The sequence below is a fragment of the Mustela nivalis genome (assembly GCF_964662115.1).
Source record: "Mustela nivalis genome assembly, chromosome: 3".
In the NCBI taxonomy this organism is placed as follows: domain Eukaryota; kingdom Metazoa; phylum Chordata; class Mammalia; order Carnivora; family Mustelidae; genus Mustela; species Mustela nivalis.
This window is the reverse complement of record NC_139022.1, coordinates 167168012-167190279: the sequence shown is the minus strand read 5'-3', so window position 1 is coordinate 167190279 and position 22268 is coordinate 167168012. Positions and strand designations below refer to the sequence as shown.

General features: G+C 44.4%; 1 protein-coding gene across 2 annotated transcripts in view; it reads right to left on the bottom strand.

Annotated features, from left to right (window-relative positions):
• Nucleotides 1–22268, bottom strand: part of LOC309861326 (unconventional myosin-X-like) — a 118383-nt gene that overhangs the window by 95532 nt on the left and 583 nt on the right. The window lies entirely within an intron of this gene.

Genomic DNA, 22268 nt, shown 5'->3' with positions numbered 1-22268 from the left:
ATGGCTGCCACCACATCCGAAAGGATTACACGGACAACATTAAAAGAACTTTTGTGTTACAACATTTATGTAAGGAGATTTATTCTCCCTCTTCTAAAAAACCTTTCCACGGAATAGAAAACTTCAGTGTGGAAAAAAGCAAAGTATATGTAAGGCTTTTTTTTTTTTCTTTTTTTAAAGTAGCCTCCACACTGGGCTACCTAAAACTCCAAGGTTTGGTTTTTTAATATAACTATTATTAAAAAAAATATGGAAAATAATGCTTTGGAATTTCCACATGTGAGCTACCAAGAAGAGGACGCATATAGCTACCTCCACGTGACTTCCCTTTTCTGAGCTTTAAATATTCCTTAAAAAATGTAATATAAGCCTTATCTTTACCCCTGTTAGAAAAATAACAAAAAAACCCTTGATGAGTCACCTAAAACTAAAGCAAAAAAACAAAAAATGAAAAAACACCTCTGAAGGTCTTCTTTTGTGGCTGTAAGTGGAAAATCTGTACATACACATCACTTGGCAGACATTTCAGGCAAATGATGAAATCAATCTAAAATTCATATAAAATATAAAAATCGATATAAAATATAGTGAGCAAACCCAGCTGACCATTGGGAGATGAACCGTAGGCGCCTGGGAATTAAACAACAGGTTTTCTAAAGACTTTAACCTCTGGCTGGTAAGGTATGGATAAAGCATTTAAAATAAGTTCATTGGGGCTCCTGGGTGGCTCAGTGGGTTAAAGCCTTTGCCTTCAGCTCAGGTCATGATCTCAGGGTCCTGGGATCGAGCCCCGCATCGGGCTCCTTGCTCAGCAGGGAGCCTGCTTCCCTTCCTCTCTCTCTGCCTGCCTCTCTGCCTACTTGTGATCTCTGTCTGTCAAATAAATAAATAAAATCTTTAAAAAAAATAAATAAAATCTTAAAAAAAAATAAAATAAAATAAGTTCATTGGTTCAACAAACTGAATATAGAGGCACAAAGTAGGAACGGTTGTTAAAACTACCATGACTCTGTATTTAAGAACAGGACACACCCAGGGGCGCCTGGGGGGCTCAGTCCCTTAAGCGTCTGCTCAACCCACCATCTCAGGGTCCTGGGATCAGCCCTGCATCAGGCTCCCTGCTCAGTGGGAAGCCTGCTTGTCCCTCTCCCTCTTGCTTGTGTTAGATCGTTCTTTCTCAAAAAGATCTTAAACACACACACACACACACACACACTCACATCTCCATTCCAGTCTCTCTAAATGAGAACCTCTTGGTGGACAGAAATCAACATATACAAACAGACATTACACAGGTAAAATATATCAAGAGACATTTTTACACCACACGTTTGACACACACGTATATAAAATCAGAGCCAACACCGACATAGCATTCAGCCATCAAGAAGAATGAAGGACTCATATGAGCGACCAAACTCAAAAACTCGCCAAGTGGAAGCAGTCAGACACAGAAGGGCACATTTCTGTGTCCACGAAATACCCAGAGTACATAATGCTATGGGTCACTGGAGACTGCCAGTGTGGGGGGAAGGAGTGTTCAGGTTTCGTTTGGGGGTTCAATTAAGTGATAAGGGTGCAGCTCTAACCCAACAGAAGTAGCGTCCTTATACGAAGAGACACCAGAGATCTCTTTCCCCGCGTGCGGACACAACCAGGAGGCCGCCCTCCGCAAGGCGGGAGAAGAGTCCCCACCAGGAACCCAATCTGCCCGCACCTCCGCCTTGGACTTCCAGCCTCTAGGACTGCGAGAAAGTACACCTGTGTTGCTCAGGCCCCGCCCGTCTGCAGGACTCTACTTGAGCAGCCCAAGCTAAGACGGCAGAGTTCGCATCAAACTCATTTCACAGACGGGAGGCGTGAGACACGGAAGAGGCCGGCAGCTTGCCCAAGGCCATCCACCCCGCAAGGGAGAGGACGCAGCATTCAAACTCAAGCAGCCTGCTTCCACGACCTCCCCCTACATCACACGCACAAGGAAGCATTCGGTCTTGCTGAGTGAACACCAAGTGACCAGGAGAAACAGGACGGAATCCCAGTATAGCATCCAACCTTTCACACCTCGCAGCTCTGCAAAGCAAAGTAGATTTCTAAAATTGCAAAGTAAAACGTTTCTCCACCATCCGCCCTTTAAAAGACAACATTATCCAGCTTCCACCCCTAGATTAGCCAAGTAAAACATAAAGGATGGGCCAAAAAGACGGAATAAAATGGGGATCCATTCTGGCAAGGCAGAAATTTAACCTACGTACCACCCATGCAAAAACAGTTTTACAACATCGTATTTTGGGGAAACAGGCTAAAACCAACCTGAAGGAAAAGAGCCCATTCTATTCCCTTCCTCTGTTCCAAAGTGAAGAAGCATCACTTCTTCAACGCTTAGAGGGTGGAAACGCCAGTCAAGTTTTGTTTGGCCCATTCAGTAAAAACCAAAATGTTCTGCATTCCTTGCCAACATTCTACAAATTGGGACAATTCACAGGAATCTATGTATGTGGCCTCTCTTTAACTAGAAAGCCCAGGAGTGCCTGGGTGGCTCAGTCATTAAGCATCTGCCTCTGGCTCAGGTCATGATCCCAGAGTCCTGGGATCGAGCCCCACATCGGGCTCCCTGCTCAGCGGGAAGCCTGCGTCTCCCTCTCGCACTCCCCCTACTCGTGTTCTCCACCCCCCCCCTGTCAAATAAATGAGTAAAATCTTTAAAAAAACAAAAACAAAAGACAACAAAATAAAACTAGGAAGCCCAGCAACACCGAATCTTAAATTCTCCCGGGTTTGTACGCTCTGGTTAACCAGTCCCCACCACTCCCTAACGCACATTTACTCATCTTGCTCACCTGCTCATCCCTATGGGCCGGAACTTGCAACTGTCAGTCTGCACCTCGATCTAGGTTTTTAAAAATGCATTATTTTCAAAGTAAACTTTTGAAGGGAAGGGCTTCAATTATTTAATGGGCTTGTCAAGCAGTGCTCTTTAATTAAACTTGGCTTACATTGAAAGGAAAATGCATTCATTTTTAGGCCAGTCTTGGATATAACATTGAATCATATCCCAATTCTGACCAAATGGCAGAATAAAGCCTTGTTTTAAAAGCATGAATTATAGCCACCCAAGTCAGTGTTCTATTTCTAGCTGCCGGGGTTTCGCCTTCCATCCCGCCCCAGCACTAGTGAGCGAGCGCACACACCCATGTCACTGCCTCAGTACGGAATTTCAGCAGCCAGCAAGTCAGACTTTTTCCATTAGTTTGGTTTGGGATGATTCCTGAGCTATAGGCACGCTTCCTGGACAGCAGCCAAGTGAACACCAGAATGCAAAATTCTGTTTATTTCTATCTTCTCCCTGGTTTTCATAAAGTTCACCAAGGAGAAGCCTACATGTCTCACTGTGCTTCCATTCTTTTTTGCTATCCTAACACAAATACCAAGAATTGTTCCTTTTTCCCCAATTATAAACGTTTCCATACTCAGAATTGAAAGGTGCTAAAAACTCAAAAAAAAAAAAAAAAGCCATCAAGCAGCCATCAATATGCTCTTAAAACTCTTGCTTCTTAATTTAAAAAAACCCAAACCTTGAGTAATAATCAACTTTCCTCTGACTAGCAATAAAGCAGGGAGTGTACACTTGGTAATGCGGACGGGAAGCCAGGCCTTTGGGCCATGAACTGCTGGTGCGATTTTCGCTTCTCCCGGCATGTCCACCTGAAACCCAAAACTGCACAACGAACTGCACGTTTCACCCCTGGTCTCAGACTGTCTTCTTCAAAGGTCTGTGAATGAAGTTATCTTTTAAGAAATTGCACTGAATTTACACTGAAGGAAGAATATGAGACCTGTCATCGCGGAGAGCCCAGGAGAGCAGCAGGTCGGAGACTGGGGAGGCGGCCAGCGAGGGACAGAAGCAAGAACCACCCCGGGCAGTCGCCAGCGGCCAAAGCAGGAGCAGGTGTGCAGCGTGGAGTTTAGGTGTGGCCCGGGGGACCACAAGATCTGGACTCAGAATGAGACAAATGAGAGCTAGGACATATATGTATCAAAGTTCAAAACTGAGGCCGGCAAAAATCCGAGCTCCAAATTCATCAGGGAAAGCAAAGCTCTGACCTACACTGGGCTGGAGGCGGGAGTGGGGGGCATGGCTGTGGGACACAACACCAGGAATCATCTCCATAACGTGGCTTACTCTCTGTCGCCCAATGCCCAAGGCTTGTCTCATTCCGGTTAGTTCAGGCAAAAAATAATAGCCCGCACTCCGCTAGCCTGGGCTCCTCATGGGAAGCAGGCACCGGGGAACACGGACTTGGGCAATGAAGAAGGTCAGAAAAGACAAAGGCACACCCACAACTTCTGTGTGCTCCTGACAGAAGGACAAAGACCTTGACATTCCAGAGAGAAGGCAGCCAGGCTGAGACGGCTCGCCGCCAGTGTGGGCTCTGGAGGTCCCCCCTGCCGGCCACGCAGCCGCTCCCTGGGATCCTGACCTGTGACAACCTTCTCCAGGAAGCTTCATGAACTGCTTCTGGAAGACAACCCCCACCCCACCCCGAGACCCACCCAGAGACCCGCAGTGCCCACTCCTGAGGGAACCCGACATCCAACATCAGTAAATCTGTGGTACTCGAGAGGGTCCAGCAAAATCATGTCTCATGAGGATCTCCTCACTGGCACCTGCGACGTCTAAGGAAGCCTATGCGGCCCATCGCTGTTAATTCTGCCACGGCTCATTCCGTAGACCTGCGACTTCTGCCGAGTCACTCTTTCTGTTTCACTTCTGAATACTGAGTGGGTAGCCCAGATGTGCCCTATATTCGAGGGAGTCCTAGACAAAACACACCCTCAAGTGCACCCACAGACCATGGAAACAACCTTGAAATTTACTCGCTGCCTAGGGTGGGATCACGTGGCACGAGGAAAAGCCCAAACATCTGATAAACGCACAGCCACCCTTCTAGACTGCTGAAGCACCTGGCGGGGAGGGCAGTGATAAACTGGAGATGCCAACTCGGAAGAGATGGGCACCGTGTCTGCAGTCAGACACGAGGTAACCCCACGCATTCACCCCGTGACTTAACGAGTTACCGCACTTCTCTAAGCAACAGGTTGTTCGACTGTAGTCGGGACTCACAACAGCTCCTAACAAGCGGAAAATTCAATGAGATGATGTATGTAAAGGGATTAGCACCGTAAAGGACACCCAATAAGCTCTCATAAATGTCCTATTATTGGGTTTATAGCTTCCAGATACACCCAAGGTAGCTTTTAGGGACATCGGTGCATCCGCGGTCCCTCGCCGATGTCCTCTGGCGACCCCTCTCCACCCTGACATCACGGCTATGGTAAGGCAGCAGTGGGAACCCCACTAGCAGCCAGAGGCCAACTTTAGCTGCCTCAGCCTCTCAGCATGCCAGGACCACAACGGACTCATGAGGAATTCCATCGACGTGGGTCTCTAACAAGCCGTGATCTCTGAAGCAAAGTAATCCCTACCATACTCAAGTTTCTTATCATTCATCTGAATGAACTGAGCTGGTGAGTAAGTACTTGGCACACATCTCTCACCAGCTGAATAGCTCTGTCCCCTGAGGAGTAGGTCCAAGGCTTGATGACAATGTCATCACTGAAGCCTCATTACCAACCTATTCAGCCCAGATTTCTATCATAAACTGTATGTCCAGGGTCCTTAATCCCCCATCAGGGTCAGCCAACGCCCAACAAATGATCCACCTAGTAAATGAACTTTGCATCAGTGGATAGTGGTACAGACTTTTGTTCTACTAAATTATCCCATTTGGACTCCTGAGAGTCTCTTTATTTAAATGACCCCAATCAACAAACAAAAACACACAGGACACTAAAAGTTCATGGAAGAAGAGGTCTTGTTTATGGTGTTTTCCCCATTAAAAAGCAAAGTCAACAGAAAACCAGATTATTTTTCTGTTTGGTCCTAGTGGGGGAGAAAAGGTGAGGTGGACCATGGGAAGAACGCCTAGCCAATGTACACTTTAAATAACTTACAATTTTATATGCCAATCATACCTCAACAAAGCAGAACCTAAGAAAACAACTCACGCCTATATCACAGATTAAATCCAGGAACTTTTTTTTTTTTTTTTTTTAAGTAGGTTCCACACCCAACATGGGGCTTGAACTCATGACCCTGAGATCCAGGGTTGCACGTTCTCCTTACTGAACCAGCCAGGTGCCCCTACATCCAGGAACTTTAAGATGAACCCGACTTAATTTCCCTCCTGCCTGAAGGTCTGATGTGAACTTAGACGTATTCTTCCATTTATTTTAAAGGTTAGGCTGCTGACTCAACTGCCCTTACCAAGCGTTCAGTAATTCATTGCGGTGGCTTGAAAAAAACAACACGCCAGGTGAAAATTAAACCGAAAGAAAAAATCACATACTTACTCATCAAAATAGGGAGGAGCAGAAAAGAAAGGAGGGTGTGGAGTTTTTTGGTAAAGGTTCACTTACCCCTCCCAAGAGGCTGCCTCGTGTATTAGTGTATTAACGGTGTCGGTGATGCAAGTGCTTGGTAAAGAGTGAAAAGGATCAAGTGGGTAGAGGCCCAGAGAGCAGAGCACTAACGCCGCCCCTTCCGGCTCTCTTCCATCTCAAATCTACATGTTGGTCTCCTGGTGTTCTGTCATGGAGCTTGTCCTACTGTCTATCCCTTTGTCTTTTAGGACAAATGGAAGCTCACAGCTAAGAAAGTCTAGAAAAAAATTACAGCCTACTGTATAAATGTACAGACATATAATAAATATGTTTTATTTTTCATGAATGCCAGAAAAATCAATTGTGGAATAAATAAAACTATAAATCTAGATGTCTAACATGACTAAACAAATTTACTATAGTAAATTTAACAACTTCAACAGATTCACTATAATCAATTTGGATATTAAAATTTAAAAATCAGATGAAGGCCTCATTCACAGCCATGCACGCATACCCCTAAAAAATATTTTATAGAAAGTTATGTCAGTGGTAATCATTTTACTTAGGAAACAGTAAACTGAAATACTAAAGGGTAGAATTTTACAGAATCAAGTCAGTCTTCTGTATCAGGGTTTCTCAGTCTTTGCTCTACTGACATTGAGACTGAATCAGTCTACGTTGTGGGGCGCTGTCCTGGGCATCCCAGGACATTCATTCAGCAGGATCCCTCTCCTCCACTCACTAGGTCCAGCAGTACCCTTCCCACATCAGTGGATCAGTGGTAACAACCAAAACTGTCTCTAGGGAGGAAAAATTGTCCAGTTGAGAGCCACTCCTCTACATAAAATTCAAATCCCACCAGTAATGATCCACCAAACCCTTAGCAACATTCTGGCTACACACGTTATGACAGAGTAGATCTGCTGATATAACCACGCTAGCTTCTTCTTTTTCGTGTTAGCACTTTTTAAACTATAAAATCCACATTTATTAGGAATACAAAACATTAGCAGTCAACCTATCACCAGCTGTAATTGAATTACAGCTTTGCACAGTTCACTTAAATGTAAACCATTAATTCTCTAGTAAACATGTCACATCAGTAGGAGGAGGACCTTTTTCCAAAATGGTGGTTTCTTAAAATTATTATCACTTGAGGGGCGCCTGGGTGGCTCAGTCGGTTAAGTGTTTGCCTTCACCTCAGGTCATCTTCCCAGGGACCTAGGATTGAGCCCCACATCGGGCTCCCTGTTCAGTAGGAAGCCTGCTTCTCCCTCTCCCTCTGCTTGCCACTCCCCCACTTATGCTGTCAAATAAATAAGTCTTTAAAAAAACAAAACAAAGCAAAACATTTTTATCACTTGCTGTGAACCTAAAAGTGTCTTCATAAAAAAAGATTAAGCCCTAAACTTAAATGAAATGGGACTTTTATCCATCTTTGTGGAGGAAGATGCCGAAGTATGATCGGACAGCTGAATGCCAGAGCTGCAGGGCAGACAGAAGCCATCAGCAAAGCACATGACAAGCAAGAGTTGCAAACCACACGCCGATTCCAAAGCAAACAAGCCTTCTCACAACATCACTTCATGGGAATCTGGAGTTTATCAGAAACATACAAAAGCCAAGAAAAATGACCGGAAATTCAGCACGACCTCCATCTTCAGTAGGAAATCTCCCCAGAAATTTACAAATTGCACAGGAACTCATCCTTGAACGTTCTCCCCAACAGAATGCCTGCAACAGCTCTCATTCAGGAGGAACGTTCAGTGGGTGCCATCCTGAGAACGACCAAGGCCGTGTTTCTGCTTCGTTGACAGGAAAGCTTCCATTCCTTATTTTAATCACTGGCAAAAGTAGGTACTTCTTGGTCTTGTATCATAGGACTTTGGTCTGCTCTCTAGGGAGATGCAAATACACATCCCTAATGATTTTGACACAGATCTATCTTCACCTCCTTCTACACAAACTACTGACGTCACCCCCAAACGAATTTAAGTTCCAAATAGTTCAGTATCTTTGGGTCCAAATTCTAGCTCTATCACTTTCCAGCTGTATGAACTTGGGCAAATTACTTGGCTTCTCTGGGGCTCTATTTTTTTTTTTCTTTTTTAAAAGATTTTATTTATTTATTTGACAGAGAGACAGATTACAAGTAGGTAGAGAGGCAGGCAGAGAGAGAGGGGGAAGCAGGCTCCCTGCTGAGCAGAGAGCCCCATGCAGGGCTCTATCCCAGGATCCTGAGATCATGACCTGAGCCGAAGGCAGGCACCCCTGGGGCTCTATTCTTACACATAGAAGAGAGGAGATAGTACCAACTGCATAGGATTACTGGGCAGATTTGGGGTACCTGGGTGGCTCAGTCTGCTAAGCATCTGACTCTTGATTTCAGCTCAGGTTGTGATCTCAGGGTCATAAGATCGAGTCCCACGTTGGGCCCTGTGCTGAACATGGAGCCTGCTTGAGTTTCTCTCTCTCCCTCTCCCTCTGCAACCCCCCCCCCCCAACCCTTAGGCTTGCTGTCTCTCTCATGCTCCAAAAAAAAAAAAAAGAGTATTGGGCAGATTATACTAATTAATAAATATAAGCAGATTATACTAATTAATAAATATAAGTAAAGAATTCAGCACAGTCCCCATCAAGTGATCAACACATCTTCACAAGTTAAGCTGAATAATAGAAAGTGCAGATGGCTGGTTCAGAGGTTGAAAAGACTATATTGTGGCTTAGCCAGACCCCAAGCTCCATTTATTCAAATCTTTACCAAAATCCCACCTTATATCAAATCCTAAGTATACACCATATTTCTCCCTTGGACAAATACACTATTGATCTGAGTTAGAGAACTCATCAGCTAGAACATCTTTTTTTTTTTTTTTTTAAAGAAAATTTTGTCCTAAACTGGGCTGTGCTAAAGACAGGATGTATCATCTTTTGAAAGAAGTTGCCACAATTCTGCTTTCCTAGAGGGAATAACAACTTCATCAAATGTTTTACAGTAACATCTTGTTCTTCAGAAGGGATCCTATTTCCCTGCTCCTCGGGCACATGCCAACTGTAAAGAGTCACATATAGGGACCTGAGGGAGGTTGAAGGGTCCAAGAGAATTTTAAGAAACTCGAAGGACATAACCTGAGTTGTATTTCTGACCCCATGGTTTGGTGATAGGTCTTGGGTACAGTCACCTAGTTCTCTGTGCCCCAGCTGAAAAGGAATGTACTTGATCTCACAAAGATAACAGGCGAATAAGGACAGAGCTACATTCCCACAGAGAGCCCTCCCATCTCCCCGGGATTTTGCAATGTCAGAGGCACGTTTTGTTAACAGTGCCTACAGTTCGCTGACAGCAGCTGACCTAGAACTAGGTCTGCTCTCCGTTTTCACTTGTAGAACTGATGACTTGTGCTTTAGTTGTTTTTTTCTTTTTTTATGATGGTACAGGAAAATAAAAACTATGGTGAACAAACAGGTGCACAAGTTGCCCTCCACAATTTGGACCAGGAGGCCCTGCCTTGCTTTCTTCATCTCCAAGATACTGCACGGAAGCATCTCGTCCTGATCATATAACCAGGAGCTCATTTTATCAGATGTTTTGCCTCTGATACAGACTTTGAAAAATAACAGGAGATTCCATTTTCTATTTTATTTACTCACATCTTCACTTATTTATTCACATATTTATATATTCCATTGATATTTACAGAAGAGATGCACTGGCCTTCTCAATGAGAATCTTAAGCAAATATAGTTTGAGAACCTAAACTACAGCAACCTAACAGATCTGCCCCAACGCAAGAAGGAACCTGTTACAACCGAAAAGCTATGTTACCAAGAGAAACACCTGAAATTTCAGTGGTTCTCAAGGTCTGAAAACCTTAGTGCTAGAATTTACAGTATGCACCAGAATTCGTGTCCTTGAACTTGGCACCTTTGAGAAAATCCCTAATCAGTGAAAATCGTAAGGAAATCCAGGACCTCTGGTTAAAAAGCAGTATTCTGATGGCCCCACCCTAACAGAGCAAGTAACATGTGAAAAGGTACAGAGGCTGCTTTTCTAACCTTTAACTTCATAGAAAACTGTAAGCAGTTCAGAAATGCTGCCTACTGAAAACTCCTCAACAGCAAACAAGTCACCTACTAGATGTGGACCAAACCCTTAGGCAGCACAGCCATGGGGAGATACTTCGTTTCCCATACCCATGGCTGTGACAGACCCATGGTCTGGAACTGGGATGCTAAACCTAACACATGTATGTGTTTGAGTGCATTCACACGCACATGTGTGTACACACATGTGTTAGATATGTAGGTATGCACATATACACATGTGTACACCTGTGTTATGTGGGTGGGTGCATGCTGTGTGCTCATGTGTATGAGCACGCACATTTACATGTGTATACATACGCGTTACACATGAGTGCATGTGTGTAATCACACGTGTCACCAGTGTGAATGTGTCACCTGTGTGCACATGTTACACTTAAGGCTGCACAGTGCCCACGTGCACATGTGTGCATGCACATGTGTCACAGGAGCGAGCACTGTGCGCAGGTGTGCACGTGACACGGACAAGCACCTGTGCACGCATATGCATAGATTTATCTTATATATAAAGTAGTTTAAACAAAAAAAGTCTCTTACACTTGTAAGCACAGCTCACCTGCTTGTTGCTGAAACACTCATCACACTCTACACACATTCCTCGTGGAAAAAACAAGAACAAGTGAGCATTTTTCCAAAAAACAAAACAACAACAACAAAATAAACAGAGGTATGAAGAAAATTCGTACGCGAAGAAACTCTTTGCTCTACAAGCCGGGTGGTGAGGAGAATACAGGGCATCTCCCTAGGGCGCAGGAAGCACTCTCCGCTCGTATGGTAACTACACTAGGAAAGAGGCAGCAAGGTCAGGGGCGCAAGGTGGGGACGGGCAGGGCACAGCGGGCTGGCACGGAAACCCGTGGGAGCTGTGAAGGCAGTTGGGGCTGGGAGAGCTAGAGATGGCCCAGTCCCTGGGGATCAAGAGCCCCTCATCTGGGGGGTTAGCAAAGTTAAAGAGTTCCTTTTCAGAGGATTGGTCTCTTTTCTTTTTTTCCCCTGCACCCGACAAACTATCTGTGTTTTCAAAGCACGGGACCAGAAGCAGTAAGAAGTAGGAAGGAGGAGCTCCTGCCCCATAAGAAATGACTGGGGAAAACACTCCCCTTGCTCCCACACTGGGCTGCCTTCACTGGGCTTTCCTCCCAAACCCCCAAGACAGCCAACGGCAAGAAGCCGAGGGATGCTTTTGCATCTCTGCGCTCCAATGTTCCCCGTGGAGTTCAGAGTCTCGGGAGGGACCTGAGTGCACAGCTCCTCGTGGAGTCACAAGCCTTCGGGTGACAGCTGCCCGCTGCTGCCTGGCCTGGCTTCTCTGGCCACAGCCTTCACCTGGAAGATCGTCTCCCTGAGGCCACCACCATAGGCGTGACTCAACTCACCACCCAGTAAGGACACTCTCGATGGCCTTAGCCATCTTGGCTTACATCAAAAAAATCCCCTTCCCATTCCATCCTGCTGAGATCCTGGGGGATGGCAGGAATACCCTGTTGCATTTTTCAGCGTCCCAAGAAGGCTTAGCTGCCATCATTTAAAGAATGAAATGGGGGTGGGAATAAGCAGATGCAAACTTGTATTAAATGACAACTGTGTATACTATAAAAGGGGCAGTATTATTTCACCTTGCACTCAACACTCACTCCAAAAATTTCATGGGGGTGAAAAATAAGAAAAAGCTTTCAAGTAAAACACACACACAGAGTTTTGTAGGTTCCCTAGGTTCCCTAAATCCCTACAGTTAGAACCGCCACCATCTTGTCGCTGTTGTGGCCTGGGGTTAACACACAAGGATATTTACAATACAAAAGAATGAGAATTATAAGAAAAATCCATGAACAATTCCCCAAACCAATGGCCAATGCTAACCCCACCCCACCCACCCCCGCAAGGTAAAGCCAGGTCCCTCGTGTGCACTTTGGTGACTTAAATAACTTCGACACCCACATAGGGATCTTCTGAGGCCTGAGGTGAATCACCAGCCCTGCTTGTAATGATCTGAGACCATCTCTCCCCTCTGTAGTTCAGAGGAGAACCCGACAGTGGACACAAGTCTAATATTATGTGATAACTTCCTTTGTGAAATAATGTGTGTCATTAAGATTCTAATTAGAAGTCACAAAATCCCTGCTGTCATGAACACATCAGGATGGTGCATCTCGGCTGTGCCTGTCGTACTTAAGCTGCAGGGACACCTCTCGTAAAATTTTCACTGCTAAATCATCTAACTAAAAATGCACCAATTCTTTGATCAAACATCTCTACTCCCAGGCAAGTTTATCCTAAAGAAACAATCAGACAAGCATACCATGATTTAGGTATAAGAACACGGGTGTGCTGTTTTCTAGAAAAGCAACAACTTTTAACAACCTGAAATGGTCATATAAATGATGATATATGTCAGGAGGACTCAGACACCTAGGACTCCTACCTTGGGCTGTAGACTCCAGAGTGTGCCTGCCCATCACAAAGACCATTAAAAAAAAAAAGGTATCTCAAAGAATGAATCATGGACTTTGGTGGAAAATGTTATTTTCAGGGGTACCTGGGTGGCTCAGTCGGTTAAGCATCTGCCTTCAGCTTAGGTCATGATCCCAGTGTCCTAGGATCAAGCCCCGCATCGGGCTCCCTGCTTACTAGGGAGCCTGTTTCTCCCTCTCCCTCTGCCCCTCCTCCAGCTTGTGCATGCTCTCAAAAAACTAAAACCTTACAAAAACAAAAAACAAAAAACAAAACCCACCAAAAAACTGAAATTTCAAGAAAATATGTAATACAAGTTAAGGAAATAAAAACATTTGTAAGGGGGTGCCTGAGTGGCTATTACACATCTGCCTTCTGCTCAGGTTCTGACCCCAGGGTCCTGGGATGTAGCCCTGCGTGGGGCTCTCTGCTCAGTGGGAAGCCTGCCTCTCCCTCTCCTGCTTCCCTGTTTGTGTTCCCTCTCGCTGTCTCTCTCTCTGTCAAATAAATAAATCTTAAAAAAAAAAAATTGCAAGACTAGGAAGGAAAAGACTCACACACACACACACATTATCCCCAAACACATTTTTCTACAGATTATTTTGTGGCCAAGATGCATTAAAGTATAGTTTCATTTGAAAACAAATTTTTAATGAATTGTTTTCTTTATAATGTACACAGCATTGAAAAGTTTTAGGAACAACACTGAAAATTCACAGTATTAATATGATTTATATCATTAACTTAAAATATTTAGTTCTTTCTGCAAAAATCAATGATCACATGCAACCTTTTTCTTTAACCTAAATATTGCTATATAAGTGACATAAAGGGGATTAGGAGTTCGCATATCTTGGTGAGCAGTGAGTAATGCACAGTTGGTGAATCATTAAACTGTATACCTGAAATAGCACTATGTTAATTATACTTTATTGAAAAAAAGAAAAATATTACTATACGGATTTTTGTTGATAATGCCAGTAACTACAGTCTTGCCTTACGGAGCAGGCCTTCTCCAAACTCAAGTTCAGTAAAAACCAAAGAACCACTAGGACCAAAGAAAGGTCTTTTACTTTGGTGTCACTGCCCATAAAACATAAATTGTGAAAATCTTGACGATAACCACATAATTTAGTGATTTTGCTGAACTACGGGCAAGAGAAATGAATTTATGGAAAATATATTATGGACTATATGTCTATTACTCATGCAAACATCACTGGCCTATCAAACGAATGGCCAGACATGTGCAACTATAATTATCTTCATTTACCTTTGATATTCTGCTGACTTTCAGCAATAAAAACCATAGCTTCACACAAATGTTTTTGACTGTGTCCTAATGAAGGTCTATGTGTCAAGGTAGGCAAAGTCATTTTATGTACCAGTCTGTAAGCTTGATTTATAACTTTTAAATAATTAGATATGTGATATGGGGTCTACATTTGTAGTCTTGCCCCTGACCTTGAAAATGACACACGCCAAGTTTCTTGATACTTAAAGCTTTTAGCAATCAACTCTTAAGAGGAAAATAGTATAGGTGTGCTTTTCTAGAAACATATATACAGAGGTATGGAAAGACCAAAACATTAAAAAGTAGGACCCAGGCTTTTGTCTCTTGCTTCTGGCATTTTCTAAATTTAGTACATATTTTTTTGCAGGATTAAGGAAAGAAGAAATGGATTTAAGAATGACATGGCAGGGTGCCTGGGTGGCTCAGTGGGTTAAGCCGCTGCCTTCGGCTCAGGTCATGATCTCAGGGTCCTGGGATCGAGTCCCACATCGGGCTCTCTGCTCAGCAGGGAGCCTGCATCCCTCTCTCTCTCTCTGCCTGCCTCTCCATCTACTTGTGATTTCTCTCTGTCAAATTAATAAATAAAATCTTAAAAAAAAAAAAAAGAATGACATGGCAAATAGTACATTACTTTGACATAGTTAGCTCTGTAATGACATAGTAAATTTATGTTTAACAAAAGTTTTTTAAAGCACAATTTAAATATCTAAGAAGACAGTGAAACCAAAGATAAGTGGTCGCTGCACACGTGAGCATGTGGGCTACGGATAAACTTCTTTAAATTTAAACACAGAAAAAGTAGACCTCACAAACACAGGCTTTTGGAGATAAGACCACCTCTCTCCATAACTTATAGCACTGTCAACGGGTACTGCTCATATGTTACTAATGGACCAGAAAAAAGAAAAGAGACATTTAAAACAATTATGGAATCATTTTCAGACCTTATGTTGGGTAACAGGTCAAGTAAAAAAACTAATATTTTACTGTAACGTCCTCAAAATCTTTTATCTTCCCCTCTAAATGTCCAACAAGTGGTAAAGATAAGCCAACCCCAAAGTGCAAAAATTGAACCTCGCCTACCTTTTCTTTGCTAATAACTCATTAAAAAAACAAATTCTGCATGTAAAGTGTTTTTATACTGAGACGATTTAAAAAAAAATAATTTTGATTTTATTTATTTATTTAACAGAGAGAGAGAGATCACAAGTAGGCAGAGAGGCAGGCAGAGAGAGAGAGAGAGGGAAGCAAGCTCCCCACGGAGCAGAGAGCCTGATGCGGGGCTCCATCCCAGGACCCTGGAATCATGACCTGAGCTGAAGGCAGAGGCTTAACCCACTGAGCCAGCCAGGTACCCCTATACTGAGACAATTTTTTAAAAATATATATTTTTTAAATAAATAAATAAATTGTATTTTTTTATTTAATCGACAGAGAGACACCAGAGAAAGGGAACACAAGCAAATGGGAGTGGGGCGGGGCGGGGGCGGGGGCGGGGGCGGGGGGGAAGCAGGCTCCCCACGGAGCAGAGAGTCTGTTGCGGGGCTGGATCCCAGGACCTAAGGATCATGACCTGAGCCAAAGGCAGATGTTTAATGACTGAGCCACCTAGGCACCCCACACTTGGACGATTTCAATCCTGAAGAACAGATACTGAAGCTTGGGTGAAGGTAGAGTTATTAAATTTACAACACCCAGGTGTCCCCCACTTGCTCAGGCTGAATTTCAACAGAGAGCCCTAACACCTCCCTCCCAACCCCACTTCTACCCCTCCCCCCCCATAACTGGCAGAGTCAGGTGATAGATAGGATGTCACATGACAAGAGACGCTAGATTTAAACTGGGGACTCAAGTTTCATACTCCAGACCCGATGGACACATTTTCTGAAACGCTCTCGGCCAGGCAGCAAGATGTTTTCATCAAGGATGCTGTTTGAGAAACGTTCAGCTCTGCTGTGGGTGATCACATCCCAAGCACCAAGCTGCTAGCAAGTAAAACAAAACCAATCAGGAGAAACCCTGAGAGGACACGAGAATCTTGAACTGAGCACGAACATTCCATCAGAAAACCTCAAAGAGAAACCCTACGATAAGAGAGAGCCAAAACTGGGGAGAGTTCTAACAAAACTCAAAAAGCGAGTCTTCTGAGTCTCTTCTTACACAAACCTTCCTACCATCACCATGAGGTCGGGCTGGCAGCTTTTGCAACCACACTGCACAAGGAAACAGCAGGTGGGTCTTTCTAAAGTAAAAAGCAAACCAGATAAAAATGAATGGCAGGATGAACATTTTCCCACCAGGTTTCAAATGCTTCCGGAGGGTGTGTGTTTCCCCAAGCTCTCAGGCAGTTTAACTCAAAGATCATTTACGAACTACCTACTGTATACAGCACTTCACAGAGCCCAGAAGCAATGATAAAAGCACAAGGCAAATGACATCAACAGGACAGACAAGAATGGCAGTGAGGAGTTCAGAGAATCTGGGGACACAAATGTGCGCTCAAATCCTGATGATCACTTTCTCATTGTGGGGCACTGGGCTACTTACTTAACAACCCCTCCTTGTCTCACTTTCTTTGTTGGTGGGGACTTAATCCAAGAGCTGTCAGATGCATCCAAGGAGCTACTAAGTATCAAGTATTCAGGAACGGGCCTGGTACATGGAGCTCTCTGTAAACTTTAGTGATATGGATTATTGACCTCGAAGAATTATAAAATGCTCTACAATCAAGGAAAAACATTAAAAGCATCGCCCCTCCCACCATAAAAAGATCTGTAATTAAGGCGTAAATAAAGGCTATAGAAAGAGAAGATCCCTTCCATAAGGACCTCTTTGTGCAAATGAGGTGAGAAAACTTATAAATGGGATAGTCAACCTTTGAGGCTCTGTTTATTCAGAGAAGGGGGAAAAGGAAGAAGATATGTAAAGCTCTGGCTAACCAGGGTAAATTCCTAACAAGACCAGGGCAGAAAGAGGAGGAGCCAAGTTTAGAGGGAAGAAAGAGAGGCAGGGGTCACCGTAAACTAGACCGGTCAGTCAGGGATGGTTTCAAGAAAGGAGCTAGCCAGGTAGGACATCCGATCAGCGGAGAGGACGGGTGCACAAAAGCATGGAGTAGGACCAGTAAGAGATCCTCGGGAACAGAACTCACATGGGAAAAAAGAATAAAGAGTTGCAAGATCAGAGGGCCTGGAAAATCAGACGACGGAATGTGAGCCTGATTTTATTAGCAATACGGACGTGGTGCAGACAGAACTCTGGAAAGGGAAAATGTGCCAGAAGTATACAGGTTGAAAGGGAGAAAATAAATGCAATCTAGGAAAAGAAATAATACTGGGGAACAGCCCGAAGGCCAAGGTTTCTCTGCACCACTGAATACTGGAATTCCATTCCCCGTCAAGAGCCACTCACTCTTGCTTAGTTACTATAACTAAGCTCCATGTGCCAAGTAAATCTCATCTCAAATTCTAATAATCATGCAAGGTTGATATGATTATACCTACAGAAATAAAGCCCAGGAAGGTCAGAAAAGCCAAGATCCCGCGGGGGAGAGGGGTAGAGCCAGGTTTCCAAAAGCCACATCTTTTCTACTTTTAAGGATGAGACCCTTTTCACTCCAACTAGGGGCATTCAGGCACGGGGAAGTATTGTCAAGCTTAACATAGAGGTCACTGGTTGCTCATTCTTGCAGAGGACATGAAAATGTTATGTAGTAGTTACTCTGAATGCAAAATTTTGAAACCCATTAATAAGGTATCCCTAACAGACAGAAGGGGATACAGAGTACACTTCATCACAATGAGCATGGAGATTGCTGAGTTATACCGTGCACCTGAAACTAATAACACCGTATGTTAATTATACTTCAATAAAAAATAAACTTAAAAAAGAAAAATTAAGGTACCCTATTTCCTACCAATTTTAACAGAAGAGTACATTCAAGGCTCAGGTCCTTAGAGGGGACCCCACTCAAAGCCAGCAGCGCTGGAGAAGCAAACACTGCTCTCTCCTCCCTTCGCGCTGGTCTATGCCGCTAGTCTATGCCCGCTTTGAGAGGTGAGAACAGCAGGCCACATGATCTGGGGAGAGCAGCCCTTGCCTGCCAGGCCCCGGGGCTCAGGGCTCCCTGCTGGCAACAAGTGTCCTGCATGCAGCTGCTCCTGGGGGCTCTGCTGTCCCCAAACCGGCAGGGGCCTAAAAATGAATATTTGACAACAGAAATTTGTAGAGACTGTGCAGAAAAGGCAAGGCACCGTAACTCCACTGTGAGAACAGAAGATACCAGCAAAGGGTCTGATTCTACTTCATAGCCGTCAAAGGGGTCACCTTCAGGAACTGGTGGAACAAGGAAGTCCTTGAGAGATGATGTGGGGGCGAGGGAAGGAGCGCCCCAAAATAAGGCTTCTTTCTTTTTTTAACCAAGACAATGAATAAGATATAAAACAAAACAAAAGAACTATGAAAAGGGGAGGAAAAATAGGCTCCAGAACTCCTTCCAGCTTAAAAAGATATTTGAACAGCTCCAGGTTAACCACCAAAAATCCAAGACACCTTGGCAAATTAAGTGGAAACAAGGCAGGGGATTGCACCTAACATCTGGAGGGCGAACCAGGTCGTAAGAAATAGGTGCAGCGGAAATGTCTTCAGGAGCAATTTAAATCTTAAGACGGTAATAACCTGCTTTCTATATTTGTATTTGGGTTCATACTTGTGTACGTTTTACATATTCTGAAAAATCAAAGCATTCATGTAAGTTCCATTAATAATCCTCAAAAGATCTTTTGTTTGAACAGCCAGTAGGCCACACCTATTCCTAAAATAGGAAACAGAAAAGTCAAGCTCATTTACGTGTTCAACTGGTGCTTACTGGCCCCTCTAGGACCCTCCGCGCTGTACTTGGCCCCAGGGACATGGAAACAGCATCCACTTCAAAATAACAACAACATGTTTGCAAAACATTCTTGCCACTTGGTCGAGCCTTTCTGTTTGCTTTTAAGGAAAAAAAAAAATGCTGCTGGTTATAGACATACCTCAACTTCGTTTCTGCCTACAGTAAATTTAACAACTTACTTCCAAAGGCTAAAAAACACGTATTCCCAGAAGCGTGCACACAATTTAAGTGAGAGGAGCCATAAAAATGTAAGGTCATGAAGGAAGCGCAACTCTGTTGGGGGGGGATGTGGGGCACTCAGCTTCTTCAATCCCGGGGAACGTCTGGAAGTTAGTAGCCATCAGCGGATGGCACAAGCCTCCCACGCATCTTAGTGGTCAGCAGGAAAAGGCCTGATGCTATTTAAAGCAGGCAAGTGCGGGCAAGAAGTCTCTGCTTACAACACACACAGGAATTAATTCCACCAGGCAACGCTCCATGGGCTAGCTCAGGGGTTCTCAACTGGGAGTGATTTTGCCACCCGTGGCTCATTTGGCAACGTCCCCAGACATTCTGGTTGTCACAGTTTGGGGGCGCTACTTGCACCTGGTGGGCAGAGGCTGGGGATAGCAAAGGACAGCCTCCCAACAACAAAGAATTAAGTGACCCCAAATGTCAATGGCACCCAGTTTGAGAAACTCTGGCCCAGCCCTAAACAGCAGCTGCTAGTCACAAGAAGTCCCCATTCTGTTATTATCTGGCCATACACACATAAAGATAAGGCATGCAACATCTTGTTTATTTTATTTTTTTCAATTGCCAGTGTTAGCTTCAAGCTGTTGTCCAACAAGCAGCAAGTCATTATGCCTAAATCACAATGACAAAAAAGTTAGCAAAGATGCCAGTTACCAGGACACTACTGCTGAGTCTCTACAGTTTGGCAGTCCTTGGGAGCATATCACTGCCACACTTACTGTCTCTATTCTAACAGGGCATCCCATGATTTTCTAACTGGATAGTTTATCCAAATTTAACAAAAGGATGGTCTGTTACAAGACACTAACAGAGAGAGACAGGACCTAGGTTAAGAGTTTGTCTCCAATTAACACAGCACAATGTTGCCCCTCCGGCCTTGATGGCCTCCCACTCAAAAGTGATTATAATCAGGGGTGGACCTTTGAAGGTTAATTAGAAATATTCTAATACAAATACAACACAAGATTAAAAGCATAACTTTAAATAAATGCAAATTTATTTCAAGTCACCAACAACAGAGAAAAAAAGCTCTGGATTCTGCAATAAGCTCCCCAGGTTAGACAAATGACTTAAAGTCTTTAGATTAAGATTCATCATCCAGGAAATGAAGGGGGTGTAAATGATGGCCAAAGGCCAACTTCAATATTATATACGAATCGCTAAAATAATATACAACAACCAGGTCTCCTTACATTGAACAAAATATGGTATAAGGAAAAAGTATGTCAAGGAAAGGAGGTGAGGGCAGGTTACAGCAGACGCAGGTCATCCTGCAGTTCCCCCCACTTGCACTAGGGGACAGAGTTCTCCCCAAGGGGAGGCCACAACCCCCCCTCCCTCCAAGGTCCACAGACAGGCTTCAAGGGGAGTGAAACCCCAACAAACGGAACACAAATCCTGTATCTCAAGAGCTTTCCCAAGGGAACCATAAGACAAAAAGAAAACCAAAAAAAGTTATGAATTAGTGTCGTGGAGGCAGAGCCTAGGTTTTCTTACAGATGAAAGCAGTTAAACGCAGCCCATTGGACCCTCATAGTTGGTTAACCTACAACTCCTGAAAAAGTTCTGGTGCTTTCTTCCAGTCATGAAAACAAAAGTCTATAGGTTAAAAAAAAAAAAAAAAAACAACAAAAAACCTGTAGTCTTAATCATAGATTTCTTTAAAAGTAAAAATATGAATTAATGGATGACTCATTCCTTTCCACCCTTCCTCTCACAGCAAATGTGGGGATTACATAGGAAATACAACTGAAAAAAGTGGACATTACTATGACCAAGGATATATCACTTTGGCCATTAAAAACAGTTGTCTGAGAATACAGTAAGTAAGCATCCAGTAGGCTGAATGACTTGAAATACTATATCCAGTTAAGTCTGATAAAGCAAGTTGACCATCAGAGGCAAACCCTAACCAATGTCATTTGCTGAAAGATTCCAAACGGTCCTGGATTCACAAAACATCCCCTGGCTCTCAATGAAAGTCCCATCCGGCTCCCTTAAGTCAACTAAGTTTACTCTGAGCCACTTCAAACCTCAAACTTAAACAGAATCTATTAAATAAACACAACCAAGAAAGGAGAAGACGCCAAGAAACCACTGTAACTCTCGATCCCAGGGAGGAGGGGGAAAAAGGTTCTCGAGTCAAGGGTTTTCACGTAACCGTGGTGTCCCCTCCCTCAATGACCCTGTACGGGGCATCAGTTTAATCTTTAAAAATAATCATGGTTTGCCCTAAACGACTTTCTTTAAATTCGAATTCAAAATCCGGCCAAGCCCGTCAGCACAAGTACATGATGTTTTGGTCTCCCCCTCTGGAATGATCTCAAACCCCGAACGGGTACATCTCGCTGAGAGCTGCAACCCGGACTCCAAAGGTCCCGCAGGCAGAGAACACAGTGAATGATTAAACCCCCGCCTGCCTTCTCGCACTTCTGAGCCGTCTGCTCTGGAAGGGTTTGCGCCCCTCTCACAGGAAGCCGGCACGTTGTGCAAAGGAAATTCCAGACCAGAACTTTCTTGCAGAAAGGCACGTCCCGGTTGAACTTGTTACTGGGCTTCCCGCACCCAGGCAGTCGGGCCCCGGCGCCCGGCGCCTCACCTCGCCCGCGGCGCGGCGGGGACACCCGCGAGCCAGCCACCCACGCGGAAGGAGGCTCACCTTCGCTACGGCCCGGAGCGCGGGACCAAACAAAACCTGCCCCGGCTTACTCATCCCGACACTCCCGGGTCGGGGGGGGGGGGGTCATTTCAGGCGACTCCCGCAAAGTTTCGCCCTCCCGGGCTTTGGGCAGGGTCCCCGGCGAGCGCGCGGCGCGGTGGGCAGATCCCTCCCGGCGCGCCGGGGCCAGG